This window comes from Geospiza fortis, unplaced genomic scaffold, assembly GCF_000277835.1.
Source record: "Geospiza fortis unplaced genomic scaffold, GeoFor_1.0 scaffold443, whole genome shotgun sequence".
NCBI lineage: Eukaryota > Metazoa > Chordata > Aves > Passeriformes > Thraupidae > Geospiza > Geospiza fortis.
Window position 1 is genome coordinate 843,586 of NW_005054335.1, and position 9,752 is coordinate 853,337.

Sequence of the window (9,752 nt, forward strand, 5' to 3'; positions counted from 1 at the left end):
CAGGGCAGTGTCACTTTGCACAAGCCATCCAGTGAAGGCAAAGACAGTCTGGATCCCACAGCCCAGCTGCCTGAGATGGAAACATCAGATCATATCATAAATGTAGAAAATCTACAGGATAGGAGAGGAGCTGGCATTTTACTTTTTATTTTGTGCAGTCAGTGACATTCAATTCTGATTTTGACCCACAGGTTCTGTTACAGTACGAAACACCATGGTGACATGATGGACAGGAGCTTGGCTTGCCTGGCACCTGCAGGATGTAGCTGGTGTTCAAGCCTGACATTCTTACCTTTGATCCAACAGACAATAAATAGAACTGTTCTACTAAGGTTTGGGTTTTGCCACCTCCTTTTTCTCCTGACAGGATCAAAGAAGAGAATCAGAATGATTCCCCTTTTCTTCTTTGCTCAGCTCAATTTGTTGGTAAGAAAACTGGAATTTTATAAATAAAATAAAGTAAAATAAATAAAGAAGATCATTGAGATGATTGTGCATAAAAACCTAATTGAACTGATGCACAAGGTGGTAATGTTGGAAAAACTTTCAGTATCCTTGCTACCACCTATTGTCATTAAATAGGTTTCTTATTTAATAGGCAGATAGTAACTGGTTTGTGCTAGAATCCAAGCCCACTTTATTCTTTGGAATACTCCCACAATATTCTTTGGAATATCGAAATTATATGGATATCAAGCCATGTAGATTCCTCAATACCTTACGGTGTTAGAATGCCTTAGTGTCTTTTGTCTTTCTTGCTTAGATAAATGCATTTTGAAAGCAGTTATTTGCTTCCTCTTTCAAATTTGAAGATCATTGGCATCCACAAACCTATGCAATCCCTAAATTAAAAAACGAGATTGATCTGTTTGGTATAGATAAGAAACAAGTGCATATTCTGTTGGCCAAATGGAAGTATTTTAATACCACATCCCTCACTGCATCATTTGGGGCTACCCTTCCGTAGTCCTCTTTCCCAAATCCTTTTTAGGGATTCCACAGACCATCAATTTCTCCTAAAGACCAATAAAGCAAGCAGTTCATTGTGGAGAAACAGAAAACACCTCTCTGTGGTGGCAAACCATGGGACCGAGTTCACCAGCTTGGCTGGTCAGCCAGGGTGTGAAGGGTGTCTGGCCACATCCCAGCAAACACTGTAATCAGTAGATAGGGCATCCTTCTGTATTTTGCAGGGAATTCAAACGCTATTGTACTTTTTAGGCTACTGCAATCTGCATAATATCCAATTACACTAAGCAGTTATCTTTTTTTCTTAATGACATGTTTGTCTGCATAAATAAATATCAGGTGCCATACATGTTTCATCACTGATTTATATTTGTACAGTAATTGCCTAAGCTGATTACAGTGCCTGAGTAAGCAGAAGGGGAATGGAAAGAGGATTCCTCACCAGGATTGTTGAGTTACAGTTTTCTTTTTGAGGAGTAATGAGTTTTATTACCTGCATAACACATTTTTATCCCTGTGTCTGCCTTAGAATGGATCTTGCTGACACTCAAGAGCTCAACACTACACCATTTGGTGCAATCCATCTGCTGAGGTACCCCCATCACTGGCTACATGGAAGCCACATCACTGGCTATGTGGAAGTCAAGAAGTACCTGACTACCTCCAGGACTAGAAGCACCAGCTCCTTCTGTTTTCATGCTCTGCATTCATCTCAATCTGCACAAGGTGAATTCACAGCTTTCACCTCCCAGCACTTCATACAGGGAGCACAGCAGTAAAGAAACCACTGTGATTGCAATTTTTCAAGCAGAGTTTGGAAGATATCCTACATAAAAATCAGATGGCCTTCAGATCACCTGTTATAGGGCAAAGAACAGAAGACTAGGGAAGAGAGATTGGAGCTAGGCAGAATTCTTCAATTATTTCACTGCCACTTGGTCATTGCTGAGTTTTGTAGTGGTAACAACAGGTTGCAGGTGAATGTGTGTAACAATCACAGAGGAAAACTACAGTCAGTGTGACATCTCTAAAAATACTTCCCACTAATTTTAACCCCAAAATTCATGCCACTCTAAGCCATCTTGTCCAACCCAAACTTAGTGCTGCCAATAATGGCAGCAATGCTCATATCACATAAAAGAGGCCTTAAATGATGATTTAATATTTCCTCTTACAATGTTATCAAAATTATTTACAGCAATGTTTTACAAGTTTGAGTGCAGTTTTACATCTCTTCAGAGCTGCATCAAAGACATAAAGTTCTACATCTCCAAATGCATCTGAGATAATAAAAAAAAAATCACAAATAGTGGACTTATTATGTTCTATTGTCACTAGTTCACTCTCATTCCAGCCAGAATTAATTTCTGTTGCTCTTTGACACTGTTCTGTGTGTGCTTGCTACTACACTGTGCAAGGATAGACGAAAAGGAGACTATGGGGAGGAAAAATAGCTCTGTAATGAAAATAAACCCAGCCTTTGATGCAGACAGAGTTAGGATTAGCAGATTCACACACTCACAGTCACACTGCAGAAAGCAGATTATGCATCTAGACTCATACTGAGACTTTTTGCACAAACTGCATCAAAGAATTCATAACTCTGCCTGAAGTTTTTCTGTTTTCACTTTTTTTGTTGCATTCAGCAATGAAACTTAAAGGTGGAAATTCATGGCCCACAGGAGCTATGAATTGTCACAGGAACTGGGAAGTAACTAGACAAGCTAGACAGGTGAGGGAAGCTGGAGAGATGTGGGAGGTAGTGGATCATTTCCAGAAGGAGCAATGAGAAAAACTCCAGCAGGGAACCCATAGCCAAGGAGATGGGTGGGAAGTAATGACATGGAGAAGGAGGAGTTACATCAGGAAGGCAGATCTAGAAACCATTTGGTCTCACATGTGCTCTGACCTTTGCTAAGATATGTTCAGGTGGCTGACAATGCCCAGGAACACCTAAGGTTTTCTCACCATATGGTACATACAGTCCTAATAAAATCCTAGGGCAGTTTGTTGTTAGCTTGCCTGTGAAAAACATACAAGACACGCACCAACAAATTAATACTGAACTCTGAATTTGTAGAATTTTATGACTTTTCATATTTGGTCTCTTCATTCCAATATTACTTTTCAATATTACTATTCATGTACTATATGTTCAAACACAAGTAATGAAAGTTAAGCAAAACCACTACAACTTATTGAAAACTCATAATCTCAGGTTGTTGTCAGAGTGCCATACTAAATTTTTTACTTGTTCATAAAAGTAGAAATGTGTTTCCAATGCATTCAAACTTGATTAGATATGGTATTTATTTTAAAGAACAAAGCCCAGATTGATGTGCTCAAATGAAAATACAAAATATGATCTGTTTTTAATTTTTTTTGGTCATATCATCTCAAATTTGTTTCAACTGGCATAGTTAGCAATCATCAATAGGCAGTGTGCTCTGTGGTAGCTTATTTTCCTTAAGCAAAACCAAAACCTAGGAGGGTTGTCTGCAAAAGCCATTTTGGGGAATGAGGCTGCTCTTCCATTCCATGGTCTCCTGCAACCCCCCAGCTTTCCTGCTGGGAATATTTTTCCAAATAGTCAGTCCCTCTCTATTCAGTGTGTCATTTGTTATCCCATGTTTCTCCATGAATACTGGGCAACAGAGTGTTATGTTCCTAGGGCACAAAGTAACTCCTCTTCCTTTATTAGTTACACGTGCAAACAAGGAAACACAGAGTCTTCCATATCAAACCCTATACTTTCACTAGAGGCATTCCTACAAAACCTCCTCCCAGTCTCAGGTAAGAAGGTCAACTGTGAACCAGAAAACATCAAAACAAAATCTACACATGAGAGAAATTCAGTTTCCCAATCCAGCCAGCTCAGCACAACTGTCTTTAGGAGGCATATCCACAAGCTCCGACCACCTTCCTTAGCAATCCTGAACAGATCCCATTCTTGGAAGCCACTTTCTGCATATCTCCTCAGATAAGAGGGTAAATATATCTCCTTTTCATGAGTTTAGCAGAAAAGCTCTCTGATTAGCCACTAAAGGAAGACCAGGTAGCCAGGAACAGTCTTCTTCAGTTTTCTTCTGTAAAAGGCCAGTTACAGATATAACTCTGTGCAGAGTGAATACCTTGTGCATGGTGATAAAACTTCTACCCAGCCACCATCCTGATGGATCCCTCCAGTTCCTGCAACCAAAAGCTGTACTTAACACCAACAACCAAAGAGGGGAAAACCAGTATCTTGCAGCTCATTAAATTATGTGGACAAAAAAAAATATTATAGGCAAATAAACTTTAATCAAGTGCATAATTGCCTTTGATACCTAAACTACAGCTCCAAAAAAATTAATCTATTAAGGTTAATAAAACAAGAAAGAAAAAACACAGAGATTGTACTGCCTCACCTTTAGGAACCTCTGACACCTTCAGCCATAGTCTCTTACCTACAGGAAGCCTTGCCACAGTCCCCACTGGGCTCCTCTCTGTGAGTAGTCACAGGACTGATGTACTGGATCCGCCTTTTGGATTATATTTGCTTTCAAGTCAGCTCAGTTGAGTTGCTCCAACAGAGTGCCTAAGCCTTCATTGTCTTCATGGACCTCACTAAGGAGCAGGTACCCTCTCTGGGAATTATGCAGTCAATAGCATGGCTGTTCCAGCTCCCGGCTTGATTGTCTGTGAACTACATGATGGGTACAGCATTTACAGCCCTCCCAAACAAACTTTCTATCAAGCAGTCAGCAAGAAAACCATGCACAAACCACAAACAAACAAAACAACAACAATAAACCCTAAGAGAGCTCAGACCTGAACAAAAAATTGGGGCAATTTATGACCCTCAGTGCCTCTGAGCAGTCCTGCTTCCTCTGTATCTGTGGTCACTCTTCCAGCATGAGCTGGAGAACTTCTTCCCCTTTACTGGATGTTGACATTCTCCTTCCTCTTTTAAAATTGCTCACCTATACTTGTTAGTAGCTTTCAGCTGTCAGGCAAGACAGCTTCCCTGGTTATTACTCTCATGGGAATATTTTTGTTTCTCGGTCTGTTTTACTGACATTAAGTGGACAATTCAGGTTGCACCAAAAATGATGGGGACTTTGTAGGGTGGAATGAATGCACACTGCAGGGTTCCCTGGCTCCCCACAGCCCTGGCTGTCTTTGCAGCCCTGTGTGTTGCCTTGCCCAATATGTAACAAAGAAAAACTGCTTGGAGAGCAATTATTTGGCAGCCAGTTTGTATCCTTTGTATCAATCAATTTTGAGAAACATGAAGCTATGTCCACATAATTAGGGAAACATGGCACATTCAGATTTATTCTGGTCCTACATCTCATGTTTGCCTATTTTATCTCTTAAATGCAATTATAACTACGCTGGCATATTTATTTTGTTTTCTCAAACCTGTTTTTCTTGTTATAATAGCATGTAATGTATCAGCTTTTCATTGCAATTAAGAAAAAAAAAAACAAACAAAGAGTAACACTGCAAGTAAGACTGCACACATTCCAAGGCTGTGATAACATCACAAGCCATGAGAGCCTTACTTTTTGAGAGTATCTTCTTGTCAGAATGGCTGGGTGTGGATGCCTTTGGGTTAACAATTAGTTTTGTAGGGTTTTTTGGGCACAACTTTTTATTCCCTTGACTGTGCTTTTAAGATTGGAAGGATGCTTCCTAGTGCTAAATGCTGCATCTAAATGTAACTAATTACATCAGGGACAACCAGTGCTAGTGTTGGTAGGAAGAACAGTTATGAGAATGATAATTTCCAGGATCACCCCAGCATGTGCCTTTTGGCAGGCTGATGGTGTTTAAAATTACTTATTTTAGAAACTTTCTTTCCAAGGTTCCTCATTTGGTGACTTGAAGTGATTGTGCCTCCTTTGATTTAAGATCTACTGTTTGATTTCCAGAACAATTCAGGGCAAGGAAATTTGACCCACTCATGATGACCTCCAAGCTGCAACTCTTATGACTTGTAGCACTGATGGATCTCCTAAATAACTGTATGTTCCTATCTCATTCTAAAATATTTTGAATACCTGATGGATCATGAGATATATTTCAGTGGTTTTACTTCTGCTGAAGACATTCAGGATAGCACCTCCATCATAATTTCAAGGTCTGGCACTTTTTTGTTTAAACTGATGAGGCCTCATTTCAAGCACCACTTCAGTGTTTTTGTCTCCCTTCCTCCTTGGCTTTTCCATGCCAGGTATTTATGTCTTCTTTTCCTGCTGGCTATTGCATGCCAGCTAACTTATTGCTGGGGCACAGAATGTACCTCATGTGTCAGAAGCATTTTTTACAGAGTCTAAGCTGAATGTTGAATGAAGCCATGCTTTATGTGGAGGAGTTTTAATTATTCTTCGGTCTGTGGAAGTGGAAAGTAAGGCCAGGATGAGGAGGACTGAGTTGTCAGGAAGATAGCTGCAGGGAATCAGAATATATCATTACCTAAGGGAGTGGTATCCTCAGTCTTCATCTACTTTAATTCTCTCACCAGACACATCAAATGACAGTGCTGTAGGGCGTAAAAAAATTGGGGCGAAGCTGGGGCAGTGAATGGCTTATAATGACAGCCTGTCTAAATGTCTGAGTGGCAGACAAGTGGAGAGAAAAAGTTTGCAGTACAGGCTAGCTAAGGTGGAGCAGTAACATGATTGGATTTAATATGCTTTTTTTCTCTAGCTAGGTTTGACAACTGGCTAAGCTGGCTATCTCTACGTGAGCTTCACAATGCTGTCTATTAAATTATTTGCTAAGCAAATTGAAATTTGGCAATCGTCATGGTTGTCCAGAACTAATTGTTACTTCATTGAACACAAGAACTAAGGACTTGAATGACTGTTGTTTATTGGCAGAAGTGAGAGGCAGTCACAGAGCCTGATTTCTTTCCACACCTCCTAAAAGGGACCCAAGTGAGGAGTCCAGTGCAGGCGGAATTAGTGTAAAGAAGGAGCTCTCCAGGAGGGAATGTAGCTGCAGTTCTGCCAGCTCTCTCTTTCCCATAAAAAACATGCTTTTCCATTTCTGTATCACTGTTCACACATGAAAAATCTATTTCCTACTCCCTAGGCAAATCTGGCTTGTGCTTCCCTAGCTCATTTAGCTCTTGTGGTACTGGTGGTACCTATACTTGGCACTTGGTACATGTGCATGTGGCACCTATGCTTGGCACAACAGCCACAGGTAACCTGGGAATCCCTGCTGGTCCCACCAGCAGATGCTGGGCTCACCTAGCACAGCTAGGAGCCCTGGCACATCCCATGAATTCTCATGGGAGATGAGGTGTCTCGCCAGCCCAGAACTTCTCTTCCCCAACCAAACTTGATGGTTACAATAACCTGACAAGTGAGGGACAGTATAATACTACCACACCACTTCAGCACAGGAAACCTAACAAGCTTTTCCATTTCCTGTGAAAGAGAAAAGATGGAAAAATGAGGAGTGCCCACATGGAAAGGTGGCGTTGGTATTACTCAGCTGTGTGTGTTTAAAAGTTGGGCTTTTAGCTGGGGTAGTCACAACCCTCCACTAATAGACACAGGAGAGTAATAGGCACTTCCTGAGACACATTCATGCCATTTGAGACAGATATCCTAAAGAGGCCAGCCCTGGCAGGTGATTCATCCCATGTAGCAATTTCTCCATAAACTAGACAGGGAGACTAAACCTTCAGGTAGCAAAAATTAAGTCAGATGAGCTCAATATACATTAATATAAACATGGTAATACCATCCCCCAAGTGCTCTTCTAATGTTGATTATTTTTTCTTTTTAATGTTTACTGTTATCTGGAGCCAAACATTTATTTAGTAGTGAAATGGGTCAAACCAGCTATTATAGATTTTTGTCTTGATTAGCAGCAGTTCTTGTTACCACATAAGACAACTAATGCACAATTTCCATCCTGTGCCATGATAGCCTTTTAATCAAAGTCCATTCCAGATATCATTGCCCATGACATCCCAGGGGAAGACATAATGATTTTTCTCTTCCACTCCCTGCTATTTAAGCAGACAACAAAGAATTGCTCAGACATTAATGTGGCTAGCCACATACAAATATAGAGTATGTAGTATTATAAATATGCAGTATGTAGTATATAGACTCTTTGAACTTACATACCACTCCAGATTTCCAAATTACTTACCTGTGATGGTGGTCAGCAAGTGTTGCCTTGCCAAGACACTGTTTGTAAAAAGCTCAGTACCAGCAGTCTTAATTTCTGCTCTCCTGGTTACACATCAGCTAACACTGCATCTATTTCCTGAACAGATGCAAGAACACACACAGAGCAAGATCTGCATTTCTTTCCTGGTCTAGGACCACAGTGAAATAATGTCATGCAAGACAAAAAAGGAAAACCAAGAATAAAATGACATATTCTCCTCTAAATGACCTACAATCCTAATATAAAAAACAAAACCAAAACCAAAACAAAACCAAAAAAAGATCCAATAAGAGGAATATGGGAATAATGTCAGTAACAGACAAGTTATCAGTCAGTACATGTTGGGCTTCAGCGGCCTGGCTAATTCAGGCCTCTGAAAACATCATGGAAGAAAATAACTTGATGGAGACAAGCTGGCATTCTACAGAGATTTGTAGTGGGCTCCAGAGAACCAAGACAACATGGCAACCCAAGCATGAGGTTCTCTACTCCTTCACAGAATAGATTATGCCCAGTAGAGTGATTAGAAAATGGCATCTTTTGCCTAGAGTAAACGTGTCAATTCTCAGCAAAGGATGCAATTTAAAACATATCCTTATCCCCTTGGCAGCAGTATTGCTCAGCTTTGGCAGCTCCTCACTCAGCTGCCTTCCACAAATCCCACTCCAAGATGCCAGATTTCCAGCATACCCATGGATCAGATTTGGATGTTAGAAATACCACTAGATGTCTACAACTGAGGAACTATGACTTTCAGCAGTATAATGTCCAAGTGTCTTTGGCTACAGACCAAAGATTCTGAAAGGCCTTATAGAAAGAGAAACAGAGAGGCTGCTCACGCATGTTTTAGCTAGCAATACCATATCTCTTCCTAGGCTGTCAGTTTCCAATCTGCAGTGCACTTGCTGTTCAGTACAGCTCTTCCTAAAGAAATAAAAAAGACTCCAGTTTTAGAACAATATCCATAGGGCATGTGCTACATTAAGATTAAGGGCCAAAGGCACACAGAATTCAAACAAGCCAATCTGCTGGATGCAATGGACCCTGGAGGGTTCCCTGATCAGGAGTTCACTGCCAAACAGGGAGGCTTAGCTTTGTAGGGGAAAGGCACAGGAACTATCCTGGCTGTTTTTCATTGTCCCATACTTGCATGTTGGGAAGAAACTTTAACTCATTACCCCTCCTCATTAGCCCCACCTGTTCAGCTCCTGGGCTTCATGGCCTCATCCATGGTGGCTCAGACTGGAGGAGTGGGAGAAAGATGCTCGCAGCTCATGAAGGGCTCATTTTATTTTTTTACAGACTCAGTGCAGGGGCTTATTTGCTTCATATCTTGCTTAGTATTAAATCTTTGCAGTAAACAGAGAGCATGGGAATATTTGTTAGAAGCAAACAAAAAGGCCATAAACATCTCTTTCATATTTAAACAAATATTTGCGCATCTACTCATTCCCTTTGCTCTGTCTTTAGGTGTGTATTTATTAGCAGTTACATTAATCTATGCTGGATTGATTTATTCATTTACATGCTCAGATTTACATTTCACAGGGGCACATGTTGCTCAGGTCAAGGCAAAAGCCAGGAAAAGATGAGGTTGTGCTGAA